This window comes from Erinaceus europaeus, chromosome 4 (assembly GCF_950295315.1).
Source record: "Erinaceus europaeus chromosome 4, mEriEur2.1, whole genome shotgun sequence".
In the NCBI taxonomy this organism is placed as follows: domain Eukaryota; kingdom Metazoa; phylum Chordata; class Mammalia; order Eulipotyphla; family Erinaceidae; genus Erinaceus; species Erinaceus europaeus.
In genome coordinates, this window is record NC_080165.1 from 11,216,262 (window position 1) to 11,242,265 (window position 26,004).

Sequence of the window (26,004 nt, forward strand, 5' to 3'; positions counted from 1 at the left end):
TCTGTAATTGCTTCCCCACTGAACATGGGCATTGACAAGTTTATCCATATTCCCAGCCTGTCTCTCTCTTTCCCTAGTGGGGAAGGGCTTTGGGGAGGCAGAGCTCCAGGACACATTGGTGGGGTTATCTGTCCAGGAAAGTCTGGTCACATCCTGCTAGCATCTGGAACCTGATGGCTGAAAAGAGTGTTAACATACAAAGCCAAACAAATTGTTGAACAATCATGGACTTAAAGGCTGGAATAGTGCAGATGAAGTGTTGGGGGGGCATCCTCCATTTTGTAGATAGATAGCTAGTAGGTATATTTTAGTTATATTTCAAGGAGTGACTGTGTTTTATAATGTGCAAGGACCAGTATTCAACCCCCCAGTCCCCACTTGCACGAGGGAAGCTTCCTGAGTGGTGAAGCAGTGTTGCAGGTGTCTCTCTCTCTCCATCTTGCAGTGTCTCTCTGTCTCTTGTCTCTTTCTCTGTCTTCCCCATCTGCTCTCAATTTCTAACTCTATCCAATACATAAATAAAGAATTTTAAAAGAAAAAACCAGTTTGGGGACTCAGGTGGGGTGGGCTGGATGGGAAAGTGTGAGCTGAGCATCACTGACATGCCCCATTCTGTCTGACTTTATTCCTGCTCCTTTGTGCTTGGCTATCTGAAGCAGGTGCCAAATGGAGGACACACAAGGCAGACTCTGAGCTCAGGATGGCTGCAGCGGCCTCAGGACTTCGTGGTCTCAGCCTGCATCCAGTCTCTCTGGTCACACATCTTCTGCTCAGCCTACCTCAAGGGTACTGCTAAGGAAAAACCAGAGCAGGGCACAGAGGGAGAGCTCTCTTTTTGCGTGGGCTGGTCAGGCTCCCTGGCAGCTGGGTTCTGGGACAAGATAGACCTTCTGCTGTTCCAGCTCCACCCACAGTCCACAGTTCAGAGCTGGGGTGCTCCTGACATTGCTTTTTTTTTTTAAAGTTAAATTTTATTATTGATTTAATATTGATTTACAAAATTACAAGCTAACAGGGGTACAACTGCACACCATTCCCACTACCAGAGTTATGGGTCCCTATTCCTTCCATTGGAAGCTACAGCAGTTCTCCTAAGGTTGTAGATATGGGTTAAATTTTATTTTTACAACTATCTACATTTACCCTCCCCCCTTCTTCCCCCCTGTGGTCCCGTCTTCTCTTCCTTTCCAAGTCACACATACACCTATTACTACATCCAAATGTCCCTGTCTAGTTCCTATTCTCTCTTTGAGTCCTGATGAAATTGAAGTTCAGAACCCTCTGATCATCTTCCACCTGCCATTTCTCCCCCACTGGAAGTACAAACCAAAATTCTTTTTGAGGTGAAACAGGTGGGAATTCTTGCTTCAGAAATGGCTTCTCCTGACCATGAGACATGGATAAAAAGGGGTCTAGGGGGATCCCACTGGCTTCTAGTGCAGGGGGGTTCTTAGCACCTGTGTCTCAAGGTGATCTCATTTTATTGGTAAGAGGGAAGACCTAGAAATAAGTAACTTGCTAGTTGATGCACAAAGTGGCCCAATTTTCTATTTATTTATTTACAACATGGAAATACTGACAAGACCATAGGACAAGATGAGTACAGTTCCACACAATTCCCACCACCAGATCTCTGTATCCCATCCCTTCTCCTGATAGCTTCCTTATTCTTTATCCCTCTGGGAGGCTGGAGGTCTGGCTTCTGTAACTGCTTCCTTGCTGAACATGGGCCTTGACAGGTCAATCCATACTCCCAACCTCCCTCTCGCTTTCCCTAGTGGGGCAGGGTTCTGGGGAAGCGGGGCTCCAGGACATATTGGTGGGGTCATCTGCCCAGGGAAGTCCAATTGGCATCATCTGGAACCTGGTGGCTGAAAAAGAGTTCAGATATAAGGCTGAATTTTTTTTGACTAATCAAGAACTTAAAGGCAAGAATATAGCAGATGATGATTTGGGGCCCTTGCTTTGGAAAAAGCTAATAGGTCTATTTTAGGTATATTCCAAGGGGCCTATGGCTTTACTAGTTTTTGCCTGAACTTGACATCTAACATGCAGGTGACCTAAGTTATTGTCTGGGAAGATGGTGTCAGAGTTGAAAAAAGGACTAGAAAGCTGGATCAGGGAAGAGAGTAGCTCCCAAATAAGGGGAAAGTATATAAAAGTATTCTTAACTGTAAACTCCACAGGTTTGATCTGGGGCTCATATGCAGCACAGGAGCCTGTGTGACCTCTGCATCTCTATAGGCCTGAACTCACATTCTGTGGTCATGGCTAGGAACATTCCAGGCTGCACTAATTTTGGGTGGTAGGTAGACTATGTTGTCCAACCTTCCTTTGGAGAATGGAACATTCCCTACCATTGTTGATCCACATTGAGGGTAAGGTCCTATAGGGCCCCAATTTTCTAGCTCAGTCAGGCACTTCTTTTGCCTCAAAAATAGACTCCCTTCAAAAAAAAGAAAGACAAAAAGAAAAACTGGGATGTGCAGGTATTAAAAATAAAGAGGTGGGGAGCTGGGTGGTAGCGCAGTGGGTTAAGTGCACATGGCGCAACACACAAGGTCCAGTGTAAGGATCCTGGTTGGAGCCCCCGACTCCCCACCTGCTCTGCAGGTGCCTGTCTTTCTCTCCCCTTCTCTGTCTTCCCCTCCTCTCTCCATTTCTCTCTGTCCTATCCAACAATGACATCAAGAGTAACAACAATAACTACAATAATAAAACAACAAGGGCAACAAAAGGAAAAATAAGTAAATAAAAAAATAAAAACAAAGAGATGGAGAACCATCAAGATAGTAAGTTGGCTATTGCACTGGCTTTGCCATGCACACCAGCCGAGTCTGAGTCTGGTCACCACTGTACTGAAGGAAGAGATGAGACTGTTTCCTTTTTCCCCCATTTGCCTGAGATTCAGGTAGGGAATTCCTGGATGAAGGGCAGGACTGGTTTCTTCCAAAGAGAAATAGGGATTCCTTCTCCCCCACACCCTGTCCCCTAGTCTCTTCCCTAGATGCTTGGGTGCTCAGACAGACAAGTCACATGCTTTTGTCCACAGGATTTCACAAAGACTCCGGAAGATGGTTGGACAGATAGGGAGCCTGACCTTTGTCCCATGCTGACCCATGTCAGCCCGTAGCTTAGCACATTTCACCACTGCTCCAGACAGTGCTTTGAGGGCACTTCAAGGTCAGATTGGTGGCTTTGGAGGGGGGGGTTTCCCTGACCACAGCCCTTTGACTCATGTATTATTCAGAGATTCCCTAGCTTCCTATGCAGTTTATGGAAGACTTAATTCCATCCAGGGAACAGTCATGGCTATAGGATGCCTGACAATTTCTTTCCTTTTCTTTTCTTTTTTATTGAGTTATCACTGAGGCTCAGTGCCCGCACAGTGAATCCACTGCTCCTGACACACCCATATTTCTTCTTCTTTTTTTTTTCTTTTCTTTCTTCCTCCTCTCTCTTTCTTCCCTTCTTCCTTTCCTTCCTCCCTCCCTCCCTCCCTGTCTTTCTTTCCCCTCCCTCCTTTCCTTCTTTCTTGAGATGGGACAGAGAGAAAATGAAAGAGAGGAAGGAAGATAGAGAAGGGGCCAGGTGGTGGCACACCTGGCTGAATGGACATATTACAATGTGCAAGGATCTGGATATTACAATGTGCAAGGATCCACCTGTGTATGTGAGGAGAAGCTTCACAAGTGGTGAAGCACGGCTGCAGGCGTCTCTCTCCCGCTCCCATCTTAGTTTCTCTCTGTCTCTATCTAGAAAATAAAAAAAAAAACAAACAAATGAATAAAATATTTAAAAGAGAAGGAGATATAGAGACACCCACAGACCCCTTTCACTACTAGTGAAGTGTTCCCCCTCCATTGCCACTGCAGGTGGGGAGTGGGGGCTTGAACTGGGGGCTTGAACTGGGGGCTTGTGCCACCTCTCAGCTCTGCCAGGCATCTCCGAAGCTCGCTTTGCAGTAAAGTGCACATTACAAGAAATTCATTAGCTGAAGAGCCAGGTGGTCACATGTTGGGCCTTAAAGCCAGTGCCCCCCTTGTTCTGCTCCAAGGTCTATCTTTTCCGACCTGCCACTTCCGGTTTCTAAGACATAAAAAGCACTGTCTCTGATCAGTAAAGGCATTGCATAGCCTTCCCGCTCCGCCACCAGTCACTGGTTCCTCTCCCGTGTCGCTGAGTAAGCAGCAGCCCAGGTTGGCTGCGGTCGAGTTCTCTCCATCCCAGAGAGCACGTGCCCGGGAAGAAACACCCTCACACACCCGGCAGTCACACACCTTGTAGAGTGGGCATGCCACATGCAATGTTCCACTTGAACTCCCGAGAGCATGGTCAGGTAGCATATGGTTCATGTCCAGTGCTGTGCACCCAGCCCCACACCCAGCCCCAGCACCTGTCTCCCCACACTGAGATGGTCTTTACTGAGCACTGGCTTCTCTTCCTACCCAAGGAGTTGAAACCCAGCATCTGCTTTCTCCCCCTGTGGATCTGACCTCTCTGGAGACCACCTACCGATGGAGTCACTCAGCAAGTATCCTTTGTGACTAGCTGGTCTCAATGGTCGCAACGTCTTCTTGTCTGATCCGTGTTGCAGTCTGTGTCTACAGGTCTTTTTTAAAGGCTGAGTGCTATTCCAGTGGTGGATGAGTTAAACCTGGCTTATTCCTCTATGAGTGGAGCCTCAGGTTGCTTCCACCTCTTGGCTATTGTGAACAATACTGCTATAAACATGGGGATAGAACTAACCGAGATATAATTTTAAACTTTGTAAAAAATATTTTTTAATTATCTTTATTTATTTGTGGGATAGAGACAGTCAGAAATCGAGTGGAAAGAAGAGGCAGAGAAGGAAAGACAGAAAGACACCTGAAACCCTGCTTTACCACTCGCAAAGTTTTCCCTCTGTAGGTGGGGGTTGGGGGCTCGAACCTGGGTCCTTGAGCATTGCAACATGTGCACTTAACAAGGTTTTGCCACCACCTGTCCCCCTTAAACTACTTTTAAAACATTTTTTATCATCTTTATTTATTTACTAGATAGAGAAATTCAGAAATAAAGAGAGAAGGGGGAGATAGAGAAGGAGAGAGACAGAGAGACACCTGCAGCCCTGCTTCACCATTTGCAAAGCTTTCCCCCTGTAGGTGGGGACCGGGGGGTTGAACTCAGGTCCTTGCGCATTTTAACATGTGTGCTCCACCAGGTGCGCCACCACCCAGCCCCAGTAACTGAGCTATTTAATATTGAAACCCAACTTCTAATTCTTTTGGGTAAAAATTCAGAGATGGGACTGCTAGGTCACATGTTAATTCTTCTTTCTTATTTTATTTTATTTTATTTTATTTTATTTTATTTTATTTTATTTTATTTTATTTTATTTTATTGAGAGATCTCTAGCCTGTCTCCCATAGCAATTGCACCACTTCACTGCTCAGATTGTTTCCTTTTTTTCCATCCCTCACTGGCACTCGGTTTGATTAATAAATAACCTAGTGGCTGCTGGCTGTCTTCCAGTGTTCTAACTGCGTGTTTGGCAAAGCTGGGACACCACCCAGGCGAGCTGCTTTGCCAGTCCTTTCCTTGAATGTAGAAATCATCAGCATGCCTCTTCTATGAAGCCTTCCCTGAATCACCACCTGACAGGGTCTCCTGAACCGAGAATGTCTGCTCTCTTCTCGGCTCCCTGGGGTCACTTGGTTCTGTTCTCTTGTTTGCACCTGTGACAAAACACACAGAGTATAAAGTTCGCCCCGTTCTCCCCTGCAGAGTGCAGAGTTCAGTCAGCGCCACAGAGCACGCCCCTGCTGCCATGCAGCCCTCCCCACAGCCACCTGGCCACCCCAACTCAAGACTCCCTTCCCATTAAACACTACACCCCAACCCCTTCTTCAGTCCCTGGTCCCCACCACCTACCTCCTGTCTCTGCATGGGACACCTTTAGAGATCTCTTGTGAGTGAGATCACATGGGGTTTCACGACGGGCCAGACTCCCTGAACATGGTGTCCTCTGGGCTCCTTGAGGTCACAACCACGACAGCATCTTGTGACACTGCTGACTCTCTAGGGCTCCCTGTGAGGGTCAGGGGTCCGTGGTGCCGACCAGCCGAGCACAGCACAGTGCTCTGGCTGCCACAGCCCTGTGGGGGGTGCGGCTATGGACCTCGAGTTGTCTGGGGTTGTGGCTGTGCAGGCAGTGACACCCCACACTTGCAGGGGATAATGATGGTGGTCTCTGAGTAGCTTAGTCATAGGGTACAATTCTCTCCTTGATCCCTGAGCTCTTGGGAGGTCCTGAAAACCAGGTGTGCAGGACCAGGTTAAGCAGACAAGCCAAGCCCCAGCTGGGGCCTGCCCCCTCTAAGATGTTCTGTCTTGAAATGTGCCCTCTCCTGGAATCCTGTGGCTGAGACTCTGCAAGGAGCTGTGCTCAGGCCTCTCTGAGCCTGTTGGAAGGGGGCATGAGGCTCATTTGTGTGTGGGCTTAGGTGTGCATGTGTGCGTAAGTACACGGACATTGGCGTATGTGTGCCCATTTATGCATTGCTTATGCACGTGTGTGCTTGTGCACAAGTGTGGATCTGAGTGGGTGTGAAAGTGTGTGTTTGAATTATGTGTGTGTGTGTGTGTGTGTGTGTGTGTGTGCGCAAGGGGATTGTATTAAAACCCATGTGTCTAAAGATGCAGAGTGTGTGTGTGTGTGTGTGTGTGTGTGTGCGCGCGCGCACAAGGGGACTGTATTAAAACCCATATGTCCAAAGATGCAGGGAGGAAGCCCCATCCCTGCCTCTGCTGGGCCTTCCTGTAGTGAATCCACAGACAGGTTGGTGGTGTGGGCAGACCAGGGGTTGCCAGGAGCAGAGCGAGTGGGGTGCAGGCAGGAGCCCTGGGTCTGCTGCTGGGAGTGCTTGGGCAGGAGGGTGAGGGGGTGTGGGGGACAGAAAGAAGGAGGGCAAGGCGGAAGAAGGGCAGGAGGAGGAGATGGAGGAGGAAGGGGAGGGGGATGAAAGGTGGGGGAGACAGAGTAGGGACCCAGAAGGGAAGGGAACAGGTTGCCATAGGAACCACCCTCTACCTCTTCCATCAGAATCCAGTTCCTTGGAACTCCAAGGCACACAGGGTACCCTGGGGCCAGCAGGGTCTGCTCCCCCTGCAGGGGCCTGCTAATAACTTTGGTGCACACAGGCACTGTGACTACACTGCCTTTTGTCCCCAAGGGACCCCCCACAGCAACCCCAGCCATCTCCATGGGGAGGTGACCCCATGCTGTGTCATGCAGACCTTGGGCTGGTTATGGGGCAGAAGTCACTAGTGGTGGGGGAGCTGCCAGGGGAGGGGACAGCTCTGAGAAGTACCCCAGCTGCCTAAGGCTGGCTCAGGGATTGGGAGGCTCTCCAAGGCAGGTCAGGGCTCTGGCACTTCCTCTACCTCCAGCCAGAATCCCTGGAGTCAGAGCCTCGAGCCAGGCTATGCCCAGTGGCTGGGGAGGTGTGGGTCGGTGAGGCTGGGTGTGGAGGCCAGGCAAAGGTTGGTGTGGCAGGGGGAGCCAACCACACGGAGGCTGCCTGTGACCCTTCATATCCTGGAGAAGAAGCTGCTTGCAGAGAAGGTGCTGGTGAAAAGCCCTTCCTGTCAGCAGGCCCAGGGGATGGACAGAAGAAGCCTGATGTGGGAAGACCAGAGAGGGAGTCTGCTGCCCGGGCTGGGCCTCTGCCCTGGTCTCTGACAGTCATCTGGCTTCACGTATTCCTTCTCTAACAGGTGCAGCTGTTAGAGAACATGACATTAACCCACCTCCCCAAAGACCAGACTCATGCCCCTCTCCTCTATCCTGCTGCCTTCCCACTGCCAGGAATACCCTGCCCACACCTCCATCGTCTCCTGTTGGGACTTCTGGGGTCCCTTGAGGGACCCCCATGTTCTAGGTCAGTGCTGGGCTACTCAGAATGAGGCTGGGAGAAGCCTACTTCTCTCCCTCCTTCCAGGGGCACTGCCCTGCTCTGAACTCCAGACCTGTTACCACTGATTTTAGAGGTGCTTTAGACTAGAAATAGAAGGTACTAGATTTTAGTAGGTCAGTTTCCACTCAGGATGAGGACACTTGATGTCAGTTCCTGTGAGTGTGTGTTTGTTCACCCTTAATCTTCCCACCAAAGTCTACTTACTCCCTGCCCAATTGTTCTCCATCTCAAATACCTGTTAGCTCTCCCTCTCTCTCACTCTCCCTCCCTCCTCTCTCTCTTTCCTTATCTCTCTCCCTTTTTCTCTCTCACCCTCTCTCCTCTCTCTCCCTTTCTCTCTTTTTCCTTTTCTCTCCCTCTCTCCCTTTTCTTTCTCCCCCTCTATTTCCCTCCTTCTCTCCCCCTCCCACTCTTCCTTCCTCTCTCTCTCTCCCTCTTTCTCTCCACTTCCCTCTCTCCCCTTTCTCTTCCTCCCTTCTCTATCTCCACCTCTGCACTCTCATTTCCTCCTTTCTCCCTCTCTCTCCCTTTCTCTCCTTCCCCCCTCCCCCCTCTCCTCCCCTCCCCCTGCAGTTGGTGGGCATGTAGCCACACCCTCCACTATAGCCAGCTTCTCTCTGCCACTGTATCTACAAGAGCAGGGCTGAGTGTGCTCTGATATTCACCGTTTTCACAGAGAAACAGCCCTGCCCTAATGGATCCATGTGGGGTTTCAGCAGGGTTATTGGCTCATTCCTCCAGCAGCTGCTCCCTCCCTCCATCTGCCCTCAGCCAGGGTCTGGGGGCACTTGGCTCCCATGTGCTCACCAGCTCCTCCTCCTCCCAGGGCAGATCTGAAGTGTGTGTGTGTGTGTGTGTGTGTGTGTGTGTGCACGTGTGTGTGTGCCTGTGTGTGTGTCTGTCTCTGTGTGCCTGTGTATGTATCTGTGTGCCCGTGTATGTGTGTGTGTCTCTGTGTGTATCTCTGTGTGTGTGCATGTGTCTGTGTGTGCCTGTGTGTGTTTGTCTGTGTGTGTGTCTGTGTCTCTGTGTGTGCGTGTGTCTGTGTGTGCCTGTGTGTGTTTGTCTGTGTGTGTGTCTATGTGTGTGTCTGTATGTGTGTGTCTCTGTGTGTGTGTCTATGTGTGTATGTGTCTCTGTGTCTGTGTGTGTGTGTTTCTGCCTATGGCCCTCCTGCAGCTGGTGCCAGACTCTGTCACATGAGGCTGCCAAGTGCCCTGGGTCTCCATAGCCCAGTCCTCCTGAGGGTCCAGCTGTGTTCTGCTTCGTCTTCTGGGAATGGTCTTTCTCTGTCCCTCACCTGGCCTGCCTGTGTCTGCATGGCTCAGCAGAACCCCTTGAACTTTCTTTTTTCCTTTTCCTTTTTTAAAAATTATCTTTATGGAGTGGATAGAGACAGCCAGAAATCAAGAAGGTAAAGGAGGTGATAGTGAGGGAGAGACAGAGAGATACCTGTAGCACTGTTTCACCACTTGCAAAGCTTTCTCCCTGAAGGTGGGGACTGGGGGCTCAAAACCTGGGTCCTCACACATTATAATATGTGCACTCAGTCAGGTGTGCCACCGCCTGGCCTGATGAGCTTTCTCTACGTGCCTTCAGTGCACTCTAGAACCTTTCATCACAAGATATGTCACACTATGTGGCAATCTTATTCATCCATCCATTCATTCATTCATTCATATATTCAGTCATCCATCCATCCATTCATTCTGTGTGCCAGTTACTTATCTAAGTATGTTGGATAAGGAAAAGAAAGAAGAGAAGGGGAAGGGGGAGGAAGAGACAGGAAGATCCCAAGTTCCCTGTCATCTCTAAGGCTTACTTAATAGTGGGGAGGGCCTAGAAATTAACTTGGATTAGAAAATGGGACAGAGGGTATCAGGGATGAGGAAGTCTCAAAGAGAGAAAAAAAAAAACTTCAGGAAAAAAGTGAGAGAGGTTCTTAGAGTGTTGACATCCCCGGTGAGGCAACAGACTTGCTGGAAGCTTCACAGGAAGTGAAGGTGACTTTGGAGGACAGGGAAGGAGCCACACTGATATCTGGAGAACCTTCTGGAGAAAGAAGGATAGCTTAATTTGAAGATTCTGAAGCAGGAGCACACCCATCTGGTTTGTTAGCACATGAGGCTAATGTAGATTCAGGAGGGTGGGGGGCAATGGGGAAAGAAGAGGAGGAGAAGGAAGAGAAAGAGGAGGTGGAGGAGGAAAAGGAGGAGAAAGAGGAAGAGGAGGGGGAAGAGGAAGAGGAGGGGGAAGAGGAAGAGGAGGAGGAAGAGGAGGAGGACAGAAAGGCCAGAGTGACAGTTAGCGGTATTTATATACTTACATTATATTTCAGACTACTCTCTGCCCTTTCCAGCTTTCTGGTCCTATTCTCAACTCTGACACCATTTTCCCAGACTATATATATATATATATATATATTGCATCTAGGGTTATTGCTAGGGCTCAGTGCCTGAACTACTAACCCACTGTTCCTGGAGGCCATATTTTCCATTTTGTTGTTATTGTTGTTGATTTTATTGCTGTTGGATATGACAAAGAGAAATCAAGAGAGGAGGGGAAGATAGACAGGGAGGAGAGAAATATGACACCTGCAGACCTGCTTCACTGCCTGTGAAGTGACTCCCCTGCAGGTGGGGAGCCGGGGGATCGAACCAGGACTTGCTCTTCATGCCATGTGCACTTAACATGCAGCACTACCACCCAACCCCTCCCCCCAGATTACTTTTAGCACCCTTGCTTGTTTTCTGCCAGGCTCAGGCAAAAATTATTAAAGTCCTGGGCCTCTTGGAATATACCTAAAATACACTTCCTAGCTTTGTCCCTCACAAAAGATCCTTAGTTCCATTTGCTCTATTCTTGCCTTTAGGTTTCTGTTTACTAAACAATTTATTCTGCTTTATACCTTAATGCTTTTCAGCCACCAAGGTCCAGATGCTACCATGATGGCATCCTGACTTCCCTGGGCAGATGACCCCACCAATATGTCCTGGAACCTCCTCTCCCCAGACCCCTGCCCCAGTAGGGAAAAAGAGATACAGGATGGGAGTATGGATCCACCTGCCAGTTCCCATGTCAAACAGAGAAGCAATTACAGAAGCCAGACCTTCCACCTTCTGCTCCTCATAAAGAATTTGAGGGCAGGGAGAGTTCAGGTCCTGGAACAGAATGGTGGAGAACCTATCGGGGGTTAATTGTTGTGTGGAAAATCTAGGAATGCTATACATGTACAGTATATTGTATTTACTGTTCACTGTAAAACATTAATCTCTCAATAAAGATATTTTTAAAAAAGAAAGGGGAAAAAAAAAAAGAATTTTGGTCCATACTCCCAGAGGGATAAAGAATAGGGAAGCTTTTAGTGGAGGAGATGGAATGGGAACTCTGATGGACTGTATGGAATTGCATAACTAAATCACGAAAGAAAGAAAGAAAGAGAAAGAAAGAAAGAAAGAAAGAAAGAAAGAAAGAAAGAAAGGGCAGAGTGAGTAGGGAAAACCTTGTTGGGGACCTGGAGACAACCCTGGGCTTCACTTGGGGGCCACAGGGGCCCCTGCAGTGCGCTTGAGAGGAGGAGCCAGAGGTGGGTGAGTGCTCCTTGAGTCTTATAGCTGCAGTAGAGGCTATGCTCATCTCCCTGGAGGGCGGCTGACATCCCATCCTATTGACCTTTGTTCCTGAGACTCAGCACCTCAATCAATAGAGCACGCATGAGTGACACGTCTTCCAGCAGCCAGAGCCAGGCTCCCACAGGCTCTGCAGGTCTTCTGACTATTGAAGGAAAGTTTTGGTAGCTTGTGCTTGTCCCTGCCAAGTCCCTGGGGCTCTTAGCTGCCTGCATGAACATCACTATGGCAGCAATATACAGCCAAACCAGTTTTCCTTGTTACCACAGAAAGGATTGCTTCAAGGATCAGTGTCACTGGAGGGAGGAGCCTGGGGTATATCAGGAGCACTGTCCTCACACACTGATGGGCTCTGTGACACAGGAAGCCACAGTGAGTCACTCACCAACTGTAGGTGCAGGAGGGAGAGGGTAGGACTCAGGATCTAAAACGGTCCTTGTGATGAGAGAGAGAGAGAGAGAGAGAGAGAGAGAAGGGGAAGGGAGAGGGAGAGGGAGATTGAGAGAGAGGGAGAGGAAGGGGGAGAGGGAGAGGGAGAGAGAGAGAGGGAGGGGAGAGGGAGAAAGAGGGGGGAGAAAGAGAGAGGGAGGGAGAGGGAGGGGCAGGGGAGGGGGAGAGGGAGAAAGGGGAGAGAGAGAGAGAGAGAGAACAGGGAGCTGGGAAAGGCCTTGTCCTTGTGTCAGTCAAGAGAGCAGCTGAATTCAGTGGAATTGAAGCTAGGGGCTTTTGGAGTGGGGAACACCCACCACTCTTGAGTTGAAAGTGTGAAGCAGTTGCCCCCCTAATTCACAAGCAGTCTGAGAAGCTGCTCTATTGACAGAAGGATGATAGCAGGTGACAATATCTGAGAGTGGGACAGTGAAAAGGGGGGCTGGGGAGACAGCATAAGGTTATGTTAAAGGACTTTTATGCCTGAGAAACCAAAGGCTCCATGTTCAGTTCCCAGCTCTGCCATAAGCCAGTCTTCTGTTATCTATCTATCTATCTATCTATCTATCTATCTATCTATCTATCTATCTATCTCTGTATTTTCCCCACTGTCTCTCTTCCATTAAAATAAATAAATAAATACTAATGTAGTCATGGGCCTTTTGAAATGTAACTAAAATAGGCCTACCAGCTATCTTCAAAACAGAGACTCCAAATCTTCATCTGCACTATTCCAGCCTTTAGGTTCTTGATTAGTCAACAATTTGTTTAGCTCTATATATTAACTCTTTTTTCAGCCACCAGGTTCCAGATGCTACCATGATGCCAACTGGACCTACCTAGGCAGATGGCCCCACCAATATGTCCTGGAGCCCTGCTTCCCTGGAACCCCACCTCACTAGGGAAAGAGAGGCTGGGAGTATGGATTGACCTGCCAATGCCCATGTTCAGCAAGGAAGCAATTAAAGAAGCCAGACCTTCCACCTTCTTCATCCCACAATGACCTTGGGTCCAGACTCCCAGAGGGAATAAAGAATAGGAAAGCTATCAAGGGAAGGGGATGGGATATGGAGTTCTGGTGGTGGGAACTGTGTGGAATTGTACACCTCTTATCCTATGGTTTAGTCAATGTTTCCTTTTTATAAATAAAAATAAATAAAATATTTAAAGAGAGAGAGAGAGACACTCCTCAAACTGCATGAGGCCACTCCCAGGGTCTCACATGTACCCTCTTGGGTCCTGGGTCCTGGATCATGGGTAACGCCACCCTCCTCCAGTGAGTTCATGAGGAGGGTGAGAGGATGAAGGAACACTGGTGAGCACTGAGGGTAGTGGACTGAGTCCAGGAACTCTTGGGCACCATTCTTAACCTGTTTGTGCCTCAGTTTCTACATTTATAATCTAGGGAAAATAATAATAACACTAGTAACAAATGGATAGTTTTTTTTTTCTTGGCTTATTCTAAGAGAGGGTTAAATGAGACCAGACATTTAAAGACACAGATAAAAAGCTGATTCTTAGTAAGTACCTGATAGGTTAGGTGTTACCATTACAGAGATACAGTTCCCACCTCCGTTTGCGTGTGCCTGGCCTCTTCCTACTTTGGAACAGTTGCAGACTTGTGCATGTGCTTCTCCCTTTGTTTGCTTGCTCATTCAGTGACTCCCATTAGTGTTCAAGAAAAGAAGTAACATAACAACACCTTCTGCATGTATGTTTGAAATCTCCCTTTCTCCTTTTCTCTTTCCCTTCCTCCTTCTTCCTTTCCTCCCTTCTTTCCTCCCTTCTTTCCTTCCTTCCTTCCTTCCTCCTTCCTTCCTTCCTTCCTTCCTTCCTCCTTCCTTCCTTCCTTCCTTCCTCCTTCCTTCCTTCCTTCCTCCTTCCTTCCTTCCTTCCTTCCTTCCTTCCTTCCTTCCTCCTTCCTTCCTTCCTTCCTTCCTTCCTTCCTTCCTTCCTTCCTTCCTTCCTTCCTTCCTTCCTTCCTTCCTTCCTTCCTTCCTTCCTCCTTCCTTCCTTCCTTCCTCCTTCCTTCCTTCCTTCCTCCTTCCTTCCTTCCTCCTTCCTTCCTTCCTTCCTTCCTCCTTCCTCCTTCCTTCCTTCCTTCCTTCCTTCTTTCCTCCCTTCTTTCCTCCCTTCTTTCCTTCCTTCCTTCCTTCCTTCCTTCCTTCCTTCCTTCCTCTTCTTTTTTCTCCCATCCTTCCTTCCTCTGTTCCTTCCCTCCTCCTCCTCCTTCTCCTCTCCTCCTCCTTCTTCTCTCTCCCCTCCCTCTCTCCCTCTCTCTTTCTCTCACTAGAGTTATCACTGGAACTCAGTGTCTGCATGAGTCCATCACTCCCTACAGTCTTCTCTCTTTCTTTTTGATAGAGGGTAACAGACAGAGAGAAGAAGGAGAGAAAATGAGGGACCGTGCGGCACTACTCCCCATTTCTCTCAAAGTTTCCGACCTTCTAGGTCTTCCTGTGTAATAGCCCTGGGGCTCGAACCTGGTTGCTCAGGCTAGGCAACTTGTGCACTCTACTGGATGAACCACCAAACTGTCTCCTGAAACTTTCTTTCTCTCTCTCTTTCTTTCTTTCTTTCTTTCTTTCTTTCTTTCTTTCTTTCTTTCTTTCTTTCTTTCTTTCTTTCTTTTTGGCACCAGGGCTCTTGCTGGGGCTCAGTGCCTGTCCTATCAATTCACTGCTCCTGGCAGCTTTTTTCTTGTTCTTTTTATTTGGGTAGGACACAGAGAAAATGAAAGGGGCTGGGAATTTAGGATGAGAGAGACACCAGCAGTCTTTCTTCACTCTCCGTAAAGCTTCCCCTCTGCTGGTGGGGGCAGGGCCTGTGTTCTTGCTCTTGGTAATGTGTGTGCTCAACCAAGGGCAACATCAGCCAGACCCTGAAGAAATTGAGATGATTTGCAATATAGCATGAAACTGAGGGGGGAAATGACATCCAGTGAAGAAGGTCACTGAGGCTTGCTGTGTGCTTTGAAGCCTTACTATGTTCTGGTTATTGATAATTTTCAAAAATACTTATTAATTTAAGAAAGAGAGAGAGAGAGAGAGAGAGAGAGAGAGGTGCCAGAGCATAGCTTCCACACCTGTGGTGCTAAGGATGAAACGTTATAGACAGAAGGAATCTATTCTACTCACTCTGCTACCTCCCCGGTGGCCTGGATAACACTTCTCAGCCTGTACACAGATTTCACAGTGGTGAGCAGTAATTGGTACTTTGAGAAAGCACTCACTTCTTCTCTGCTGGGGCTTGTCTCCCTGGGCTTATGAAACTCACATCTGAACACCACCTCACTGTTTGTTGCTCAACAGGGACCTGGAAGTGGCCAGGAGGGACCGGGACCCTTAAGGTGCTCCAAGCTCAACAAAGAAGAAGCTACAGTTCCAGGAATGCTCAGGACATGCCTCTTCTTCTGAGAGTCAGGAGGTGAGTAAGCTTGTCAGGAACGAAAGGTGGGGTGGCACTTCTGGGAATCTGTGCCCCACAGGCATCTGCCGTAGGAAGAACCTACATAAACCGCTTAATCACAGCAGCATGGTTGTGGATCCACCAGACATCCACCAGCAGTGGCTGGTGGATGTCTGGGAAGCAATCTGAGTGTTCATCTACAGAAGCCAAGCCAATCCTGACATCCCATCCTGGAATACTATACAGCCAGAGAAAGAATGATTGTCTGTGCACAGCTAGGGAAATCTTCCCAGGATGCACAATGGCGAGACAAAGCAAGAAGCACAGAACACGCCTGGCTATGCTTTGTGTAGAGAGGAGAGTGGCAGTGTTCCTTTGTGTCTGCAGAGACTAGAAACATAAAGAAGAGATGAGTGAGTGTGTTGTCCAGGGGAGGACTGGACGGGCTCAGGGTCCAACAAGTTTTCCTGATCATTTATCACTGTGATTTTTTACATTGACTTCAAACTAAAGAAAGAAATAAACAAGCAAATCAAGAGAAATGCTTTAAGGACATTTTCAGGAGTGAGACCAGTGTGAGCTTAGACTCAGAAGCAGTGAGACAGAATCAGCCAGAGAACAAAGTCTTCCCTATATTTCACTAGATGCTCCCACCCTAGACTTTTTTTCAGATAGATAGCTAGGCAGATAGATGGATGGACAGACAGACCACACAGCACAGAAGCTCTTCCAGTGTGTTGGGGGCTTCTTTGCCTACTTGGCAAAGCAAGAGCACTGTCCAGTTAAGCTCATTTTTAGCTTTTGATTTCTGGAATCTCTAGAAAGAATGGGAATTTTCAGCCCAGTTCACTGCCACTTCCAGGAAGTACCATAAATTAGGCAATTATCATATGATTGAAGTCTGGACAGGTGGTATTATGGGCTGTCTGAGACAGCGCTCATGTGTCCCAGCTTTGGAGGAAAAAGCTCAAAAAGCTCTTTTCTTTAATATTTAATATTATTTTTAATGAGAGAAAAAGAGAAAAAGGAAGGGGGGAGAGAATAGGACTAGAGCTCTGCTCAGCTCTGATTTATGGTGGGTGTGGGGGATTGAACCTGGGACTTTGGAACCTCAGGCATGAGAGTCTTTCTTTGCGTAACCATTATGCTATCTATCCCCTGCCCCCTAGGTAAGAAAGTTCTTCTCTTTCCACCATCTTCTGCTTTTCATCTGGGGCCTGTGCTCTCATTTTCATCCTGCTTCTTGGGTGGGAAGTCATTTCATCTCTCCTCAGGAAAAGGCGGTGCTGACTAGCCATAGAGAAATGATATATTTATGTGGTGATGTGTAGCTCTGAAAACAATTATACAGGGACATACATCTGCACACACACGAATGTGTGTAAAAGTATACACTCACACACACACACACACACACACACACACACAAGATATAACACATTCCCCCTTCAAGTAGGACTACATTGAGAGTTTTCTAGAATATTCATTATCAACAGTTTTAGCTTGTATACCTTCCAAAGGAATTTGGGAAACAAACCAAAACCTTTCCCAACACTTATAAGTGAACATCAAACATATTTTATCTTAAGTTTAAACAGTTGCCAAGGAGATAGTTTTTGGCCTATCATAAAATGGTAACACTTTTTTAAAAGATTGCTGCCCGGGCTTCATGCCTGCATGACTTCACTGCTCTCATTAAACTCTCTTTTATTTATTTTTTTCCCGGCTTGAGGTGAGAGACAGAAGGCGAGAGCTAGACCGAAACGGAGAGACGTCACCACATTGCTCCTCCACTTGTGAGGCTTTTCCTTGTGTGTGGTGACCTGGGGCTGAACCAGGGTCCTCCTGCGTGGTGAGATGGTACTTGACTGGGTGATTATCTCCTGGTCCCCATGTATTAGTAACTTTAATTAAGCTATCACATCACTTGAAAACATGGGCCACGTTTAATTTAAATATAATGATTAGAAGGGGGCCAGGTGGTGGCACACCGAGTTAAGCACACACAGTATGGTTCGAACCCCCGGTTCCCCACCTGTGGTGGGGGGGGTGTCTCTGCACAAGCGTGAAGCAGGTCTGCAGGTGTCTTTCTCTCTCCCTCTCTGTCTTCCCCCCTTCTCAATTTCTCCCCGTTTTATAGAAAAGAAATAAAAGGCCACATGTGGTGGATTTGTGGTGCCAGCACCAAGCTCCCATGATTGGAGGCAAAAAAATAAAAGCAATTATAGATATACTGATTGAATATGATCTTAATTATATCAACAGCTCTTGCTAGCATCCAGATGTTTCTCTGCTTCCTTTTTTTCTCCTTAAATTCCCATTCCATCTCTCCACATTTCTCCTCATGGAGTGTGTTTTTATGCCAGAAAGTCTTTTGTTGATCTCACAATTAGTTTTTATTTTTTTTTAATTTGTGATTAATAGTGGTTTACAAGATTGTAAAATTACAGGGTAAAGTTCCAGAATGCACCCACCATCAACTTTCTGTGTTGTTTTTCCTGTAGGTATTTTAAAAATAACAAATCTATGTGTGTGATAGCAATATTATGTTTGTTTGATTTCCTGTGACAGGTTGCTAGTTTTCTCTCTCTGTCTCTCTCTGTTCCCTCCTTCCTTTCCTTCCCTTCTTCCTTCCTTCCTCCCTCTTTTCCTCTCTTCCTTCCCTCCCTCCTTTCCTTACTTCTTCCCTCTTCCTTCCTTCCTTCCTTCCTTCCTTCCTTCCTTCCTTCCTTCCTTCCTTTCTTTCTTTCTTTCTCTTTCTTCTCCCCTCCTTCCTTCCCTTTTTTCTCTCTCTCTCTCTCTCTCCCTCTCTCTCTCTCTCTCTCCCTGCCTCCCTCCCTCCCTCCCTTCCTCCCTTCCTCCCTTCCTTCCTTCCTTCCTTTTTTCCTTTCTTTTTTTTTCTTCAAACTCTAAACCAGTAGGCTGTCACTCAGTTCAAGTCTATGAGTTCACTGTGGGTTCTTTGGGTCCAGAAGGGGTTTCTGATTCAGTTGTGCTAACTCATGTCCCCATAGCCACGCTGTGGACCCTCTCAGTTGAGGGTTCTGGGAGGCCACTGCTGGAGTCTCTGTCCTTTGTGTGGGGCTGCTCCCCCTCCAGTGGGTCAGCCTGGGCTCCCTCCCAGGACAGCTAGGTCAAGGGAGGGAGAGAGTAAACAAGCAAAGTCTTTATGAACAGCTTCAAAATAGACTTATCTCCACTTCTGCCACATTGTATTTGTCAAAGTGAGTCACAAAACCAGCCCAGAGTGAAGGGAGATACACAGTGAAGAGTTTCAAACTGAACACAGGGCCAAGACTTTATTTCATTTCTACAGAAGCAACTTATCTTGGGGAGTAGTGTATGTAGGAAGATTTTTTTTTTTTTTCAATTTCAAATTCTACTTTTTCGTTTGGGGTATAGAGAAAAGTGTGAAGTTTTTGTATATAAACCTTGTACCCTGCAAAAATCCTAAGCAAATTCTAGAATTGCTTATTAGTTCCAGGACTGTGTGTGTGTGTGTTTGTGTGTGTGTCTATGTGTCTGTGTGTGTGTCTCTGTGTGTGTGTGTCTGTGTGTGTGTTTGTGTATTTATTTGGCCAGTGCTTTCAGTTGTTCTGCATAATCATGTCATCTTTGAACAAAGACCTTTATTTTTCTCAGTTAGAAAGATTTTTATTTTGATTTATTACTTATTCATTTGACTTTCAGTGTGATTTTTTTAAATATTTATTTTATGTATTTATTCCCTTTTGTTGCCCTTGTTGTTTTATTGTTGTAGTTATTATTGTTGTTGTCGTTGTTGGATAGGACAGAGAGAAATGGAGAAAGGAGGGGAAGACAGAGAGGAGGAGAGAAAGATAGACACCTGCAGACCTGCTTCACCGCCTGTGAAGTGACTCCCCTGCAGGTGGGGAGCCGGGGTTCGAACCGGGATCCTTATGCTGGTCCTTGTGCTTTGCGCCACCTGCGCTTAACCCGCTGCACTACAGCCCGACTCCCTTCAGTGTGATTTTTGCCTTTATCCTGGTCTTGATGCGAAAGAAGCAAGGTTTTATTTTCTATTTTTTAAATAAAAAATTTAAAATTATCTTTATTTATTTAATAGAGACAGCCAGAACTCGAAAGGGAAAGGGTTGATAGAAAGAGAGACAGAGAGGCACCTGCAGACCTGTTTCACCACACTCAAAGCTTTCCCCCTGCAGGTGGGGGCCTGGGGCTTGAACGCAGCCCCTTGTACTTTGTAACGTGTGCGCTTAACCAGGTGCACCACCACTTGGCCCCAAGAGATGAGTTTCTTATCATTAAATATGATGCTGATTTGTAGGGTGTTGTGTGTGTGTGTTTTTTGTGTGTGTGCCCTTTATCAAGATTCTCCTATATCCTCATTTTACTGAGAGTTTATACTATGAATAGGTGTTGGATTTCCTCAAGTGTCTTTTCTGTATGGACTGGTATAATCATGTGATGTGTCTCTTTTCGTCAGTTGATGTGATGAATTATATTAATTGATTTTTGATGTTGAAGCAGTGTTGACTGTAGAGTATAGTTCCTTTTTAATTTCTTTATCAGGGGATTAATGGTTTACAGTTGACAGTAAATACAATACTATGCACATGTGTAACATTTCCCAGTTTCCCGCATAACAGTTCAACCCTCACTAGGTCCTCTGCCATCGTGCTCCAGCACCTGAACCAGCTCCCCTCCCAGAGTCCTTTACGCTGGTAAGTTACCAACTCCAGCCCAAGTTCTGTTTAGTGTCTTCCCTTCTGACCTTATGATGAGTATGATTCTTTTATAACCAGTTGGGATTCACTTTGCTAATATTTTGTTGAAGATTCTTACATTTCTTTCATTAAAGGCCTTCCTCTCTCTTTTTCTTTCTTCCTTTCTTCTTTTCTCTTTTTTTTCTTTTTATTTTAGATAAAGATAGATAGATAGAAATAGAGAGAAAGAGACTGAAAGAGACCAAAATTCTCTTTAAGGTAGTGGGGTCAGTCTTAAACCTGGGTCGCTCACATGGTAAAGGAGTCCACTGTCCATCCAAGTGTTTTCTTTTTACTTCTCTATTTTTCTTATAAAGCTTTTTTTGGTTTTACTATTGAAGGTAACGTTGGCCTCAAACAATAAGCTGGGTAGTATTCCCTCTACTGGAATAAGATTTTTTAACAACACAATTTGGTAAGAAATAAATTTCAAACTGTCTTTTAAAACAGCACATATTGAATTTCCTTCAGGAAATGACATAGAATTTTAATTCCAGGACTTTAGGTAATAATGTATCTTAAAAACACCACAGCTATAGTTACAAAACATCTATATCCCTAGATCTGAGCTCATATTCTGTGGTCATGAGTAGGAACGTTCCAAGCCGCCCAATTTCAGGACCCATCTTCCTCAGGTGGTAGACAGAGTATGTTGTTCAGCCTCCCTTAGGAGGATGGAACATTTTCTACCATTGTTGATCCACGTTGGGGGCAAAGTTCTATAGAGGCCTCCAAAGGGATCTATTGTCTTGTTCCTGATGGGGATGACCAGTGGCAATGTAGAGAGGGATCTATTCGAGGTCTAGGTTCATTGTGTTTGTGTGGGAATCCCAGGACTCCCTGATTAGGGCCCCAGCTGATGGGGTGGCCTGATAGTGACTAAAGAGTCATCCTTAAAGTATGCCAGTCTCTTGCCCTAACTCAGCTTTTGCAGTCTTTACTTTCATTAGGTTAGCTTTGGAGTGACTGGGGGAAGTGTGTGGTTGTCTTTCTATCCTCCTCTCCTTTCTCCCTATTTCTTTCTTTGATAGGAGTTTGGGGGGGTAGAAATGTTGATTTGTCCTGACCCCCTTTTCTTCACAGCACCACATCACTAGATACAGACCATCTCAACAGGGGCCAAATTCCACTGGATAAATGAGTTTTCCCATGAGAATCCAAGAAGCAAGGTGCAAAACTCACAGGCAGATGTATAAACTCCCAGGCCCTATGAGCTGATGGGATTCCATTGCTCAACAAAGGAGGCTTCTTCTTCCAGCATCCTGGTGTCTCTCATCCTGGGAGAATGGGCCTGGTGAGATGCTAGAGGGATGAGATGAGGGGTGAGATGCTCTACTTGCCTGTTATAAAGAAGGGGAAGGTGGCCAGAGTATTGCAGTAAGGTGGGTCTCTCAAGAATATTTAAGCTATCAGGAACAACAAAATAGACCCCTTTGTGGGCCCCCATAGGACCTTGCCCTCAACTTGGATCAACAATGATAGAGAGTGTTCCATCCTCCAAAGGGAGGATGGACAACAGACTCTATGCCCCACCTGAGGAAGATGGGTCCTGATATTGGGGCAGCTTGGAATGTTCCTACTCATGACCACAGAATGTGAGCTCAGATCTACAGGGATGCAGAGGTCACACAGGCTCCTAAGCTAACTATGGGGCCCAGATCACATCAAATCAATTGGGGTTTATAGTCAACAATATTTATACCACTTTCCCATATTTAGGAGCTACTCTCTTCCCTGATCCAGATTTCTGGTCCTTTTTCCAGCTATGACATCATCTCCCCAGACAATAATTTGGATCCACTGGCATATCAGATTTCAGGCTCAGGGACAAAAAGAAAAAGGAAACACGCACACACACACACACACACACACACACACACACACACACACACACACACACACTGGAGGACCCCCCCCCCCAACTCTTTATTTGCACTATTCCAGCCCTTAGGTCCATGATTGGTCAACAATTTGTTTGGCTTTGTATGTTAACTCTCTTTTCAGCCACCAGGTTCCAGGTGCTAGCATGATGCTGACCATACCTCTGGATAGACAACCCCACCAATGTGTCCTAGAGTTCTGCTTCCCCACAGCCCTTCCCCACTAGGGAAAGAGAGAGGCAGACTGGGAGTATCGATCGACCTGTCAACACCCATGTTCAGTGGGGAAGCAATTACAGAAGCCAGACCTTCCACCTTCTGCATCTCACAATGACCCTGGGTCCATACTCCCAGAGGGTTAAAGAATAGGAAAGCTATCAGGGGAAGGGGTGGGATACAGAGTTCTGGTGGTGGAAATTGTGCAAAGCTGTACCCCTCTTACTTATGGTTTAGTCAATGTTTCCTTTTTATAAATAAAAAAATAAAAAAAGAATATTTAACCTGTGTTTCCTGGAAAGACTTCCTGAGCCCCAGGGTTAAAGTGCCCCCCCCCCCAAGGGACCTATAGGCTGACATTTCTTGCAATAGAGAAAAAGTCACTAAATTCTCTGAACATAGTTGTGAGTAGAACTGGGGAAAACTTTAAACACTAGCTTTGAGGATGGTGCATTGAGAGGTGCTAGGAATTGATCTCCAGACCCTAAGTAGTCTGAGTGCAGAGACAGACCCCCTTACCTCCACCATCAGGATGCCCGGTTTGTGGTGCTGTTTGTACAGATCTGCCCAAACTCATACACATACCGAACAGACTGTCTTGTTTCCTTTTGCCTCTGGGGTTATCACTAGGGCTTGGTGCAAGTACTACAATGGCTTGCTTGCTTTCCCTTTCTTTCTTTCTTTCTTTCTTTCTTTCTTTCTTTCTTTCTTTCTTTCTTCCTCTCTCTCTCTCTTTCTTTGATAGGACAGAGGAATTGCGAGAGGAGAAGATGACAGAGAGAGAGACAGACACCTGCTGACCTGCTTTATCACTTGTGAAGCAATCCCCTTGCAGGTGGGGAGATGGGGGCTCAAACCGGTATTCTTGTACCTGTCCTTGTGCTTAGTACTGTGTGTGCTTTACCTGGTGTGCCTCTGCTCCCCCCTCCCAGACTTTCTTGCTGTGAATGTGCAGGCCAGTCTAGAAATCCTGCAGCTCCCACTCTGGTGTGCTGAGTTCATCTGCATTCTAAAATCTAGAGAAAGGAGTGGCCTATACCCCTGTGGTTTATTATTTCTGTTGGTTCTGTGGGTCACTCTGGGAGAGTTTTATCTGGGTTCCCTCTGATTGTCCCATATCTTGTGTGTGTGTGTGTGTGTGTGTGTGTGTGTGTGTGTGTGTGTGTAGGACGGGATTTAAAGCCTGTGAGGTGTTGTACACGTGAATCTGCCAACTGGAGCTCCCTGTTTTCTTCCCTGCAACACCACAGACTATCTCAGTGTCCCAGAGACCAGCTGAGGGGTCATAAAAAGGTGGTTGCAAAGCCTTCAAGAAGAGAATGACTGTCAAGTTCCCCTTAGATTTTCAAGCCGTCCCTCCAGACTGCCTACACCCTCACTTTTGCCAACTTTTTCATGCTTGGTGTCTGGGATGGAGCCTCTGTTTTGATGATGTTATGGAAATATCCGTGGAACAGCTCAGATTATTACAGCTCTGAGTGTTACAGCTCAAGTGTGTTTCAGCTCAAGCATGCAGCTGATCCAAAGGACGAGTCTGAGGCCAAGACTGCAGGGAGGGCAGGGAAATACTTTATTATTACACCTCATTACAGCAACCAGCAGGAAGATCCAACAGACTCTTTCCAGGCTAGACTAAACTCCTGATTTGGTTGTCCTTGGTTTTGTTTTTTAATTGTTGTTGTAGTTATTATTGTTGTTATTGATGTCGTTGTTGGATAGGACAGAGAGTATTGGAGAGAGGAGGGGAAGACAGAAAAGGGGAGACAAAGATAGACACCTGCAGACCTGCTTCACCATCTCTGAAGCGACTCCCCTGTAGGTGAGGAGCCGGGAGCTCGAACCAGGGCGGTCCTAGTACTTGATGCGCTTAACCCACTGTGCTACTGCTGGACTACCTATAAAACTCCTGATTTGGAAAGGCACTTATATACCCTTTAAGCTGGGTGCAGCATGCATTGATTGGTTACAGGTAGTTTTGGAAAAGGTACACTGTGATTGGTTACCAGTTAGTAACAAAGTGCACCAATCAGCTGTGTTCAGGTACAAAGGCAATGTACAATGGATTGGCCACATTGTGAGTCATCAAGGAGGTGGACTGGTTACATCCCACGCCCAATCCGGACTGCTAGGGTGCAAGTGAATACAAAATGAAAAGTACAATTTGGTTGGTTACATTCTAGAAATGAAAGGATTCAACCCCATTGGTTACGTTTCTAGTCCCCTGAAATGCAGGCACTGAGGACCGCCTGTCTGTCTATTGTGGAATCGGAGAACATTTTATTTCGTTGAAAATATGGTAACATCCTTGACGTGGCAAAGGTGCTGTGAACATAGGTGCTCTGAGGGATGGGGGGTCATTGTCGGGGACAGTCTGTCTCACTTGTTGTCTGGAAGAGAATGTGATGTCAGAACCCACATGGCAATTCCACCCAGCATGTTATGGGGCCCACAGGCTAAGAGGCCGGGCCTGCAAGATAGGAGGATCCAGGCCCCTGCATCCTGGGGGCGGCTTGGTGACAGTGGCCGCTTGCCTATCTGCATGGTTCTAGGGGAGAAATCAACAACAAACTCCCATTTTGTCTGAGTCATGGGCACTGTGATTTTTTAAAAAATTTCTTTCTTTCTTTCTTTCTTTCTTTCTTTCTTTCTTTCTTTCTTTCTTTCTTTCTCTCCTTCTATCTTTCTTTCTTTCTCTTTTTTTTTGTCACTTGCAGTCAAATCTACATACACCATCTCAACCTCTTCTGCCTTTCTTAGATTTTATTTTCTTCCTTTCCTTCTTTTTCCCCTTCTTTCTGTCCTTCCTTTCTCCCTCTCTTCCTCCCTCCCTTCCACTTCTTTCCTTCTGCCCTTCCTCCTTTCCTTCCTTTCCTTCTTTCTTTCACTACCAGGGTTATTTCTGGGGCTCTGTGCTTGGTGCCGGCACTATGAATCCACAGGACCATGACACCTGGTGGCCATTTATCCAGGGCTTTTATTTTTCTTTCGATTTTATTTTTACTTGACAGAACAGAGAGACATCGAGAGAGGAGGGGAGAGAGAGAAGGTGAGAGAAAGAGACACCTGCAGACCTGCTTCACTGCTCGTGAAGTGTCTTTCCTACAGACGGAGAGTAGGGACTCGAACCCGGGCCCTTGCTCACAGTGATATGTGCACTTAACTGGGTACATCACTGCCCACCCCTACCCCCTCTTAGATTTTTCTAGTGCCATTTACCAGCCCAGCTCACCATACTCAGCGTTTTCTGCAGGTTCAGGGGTTGGAGACAAAGGGAAGAAGCCCAACCCTCTGGAGATGCCTTCATGTTGTTTTGAGGCAATTTCCTGTCCCACTTGGCAAGACTGGGGGAAATAAATTAGGAAGGTGAACAGGAGGGTTGCTGTCCTGAGACAGGAAGAGACCAGGTGTTGTCACAAGCTTGGAGTAGCTCCCGGTTGCATGTCTTTCTCCATCACCTAACGCGTAATCCAAGGGAGTGTCCGTCAACCACAGTGGCAGGTCCCAGAATGTTCCAGAATGTTCCAGGCGAACTGGGAAAGTAAAGTTTGCCATCCGTAGATGCGAGGCTCCGTGGTTCATTTGGATGTGGTCAAGAGCAGGCCTGCTTCCTGACCTAATGATAAGCTGCGTATCTCAGAAGAATGGCCCATCTGGAAGCCATTCCTAGATTTGCATAATGAAGAGATGACTTGGAGCGGGTATTCTCTGGGCTCATGTGTCTTGCATATGCATGAGGTTG

The 26,004-nt window shown here is 46.8% G+C and overlaps 2 long non-coding RNA genes across 4 annotated transcripts in view; one reads left to right on the plus strand and one right to left on the minus strand.

Moving 5' to 3' along the window:
• Positions 1-22,021, plus strand: part of LOC132537985 (uncharacterized) — a 47,742-nt gene extending 25,721 nt beyond the window's left edge. For 2 of the 3 annotated variants that reach the window (XR_009549382.1, XR_009549381.1), the window contains 2 exons: positions 15,328-15,442; positions 19,609-22,021. This is a non-coding gene — a long non-coding RNA (uncharacterized LOC132537985). Of the gene's footprint in view, positions 1-14,174; positions 15,214-15,327; positions 15,443-19,608 lie in introns of those variants that run through there. The other variant, XR_009549383.1, reaches the window with a different exon arrangement.
• Positions 1,618-6,008, minus strand: LOC132538246 (uncharacterized). Its single transcript, XR_009549649.1, has 3 exons — positions 5,914-6,008; positions 5,637-5,717; positions 1,618-1,871 (listed from the first exon to the last, which is right to left on the minus strand). It is a non-coding gene; the product is annotated as an uncharacterized LOC132538246 (long non-coding RNA).
• Positions 22,022-26,004: the final 3,983 nt, after the last annotated feature.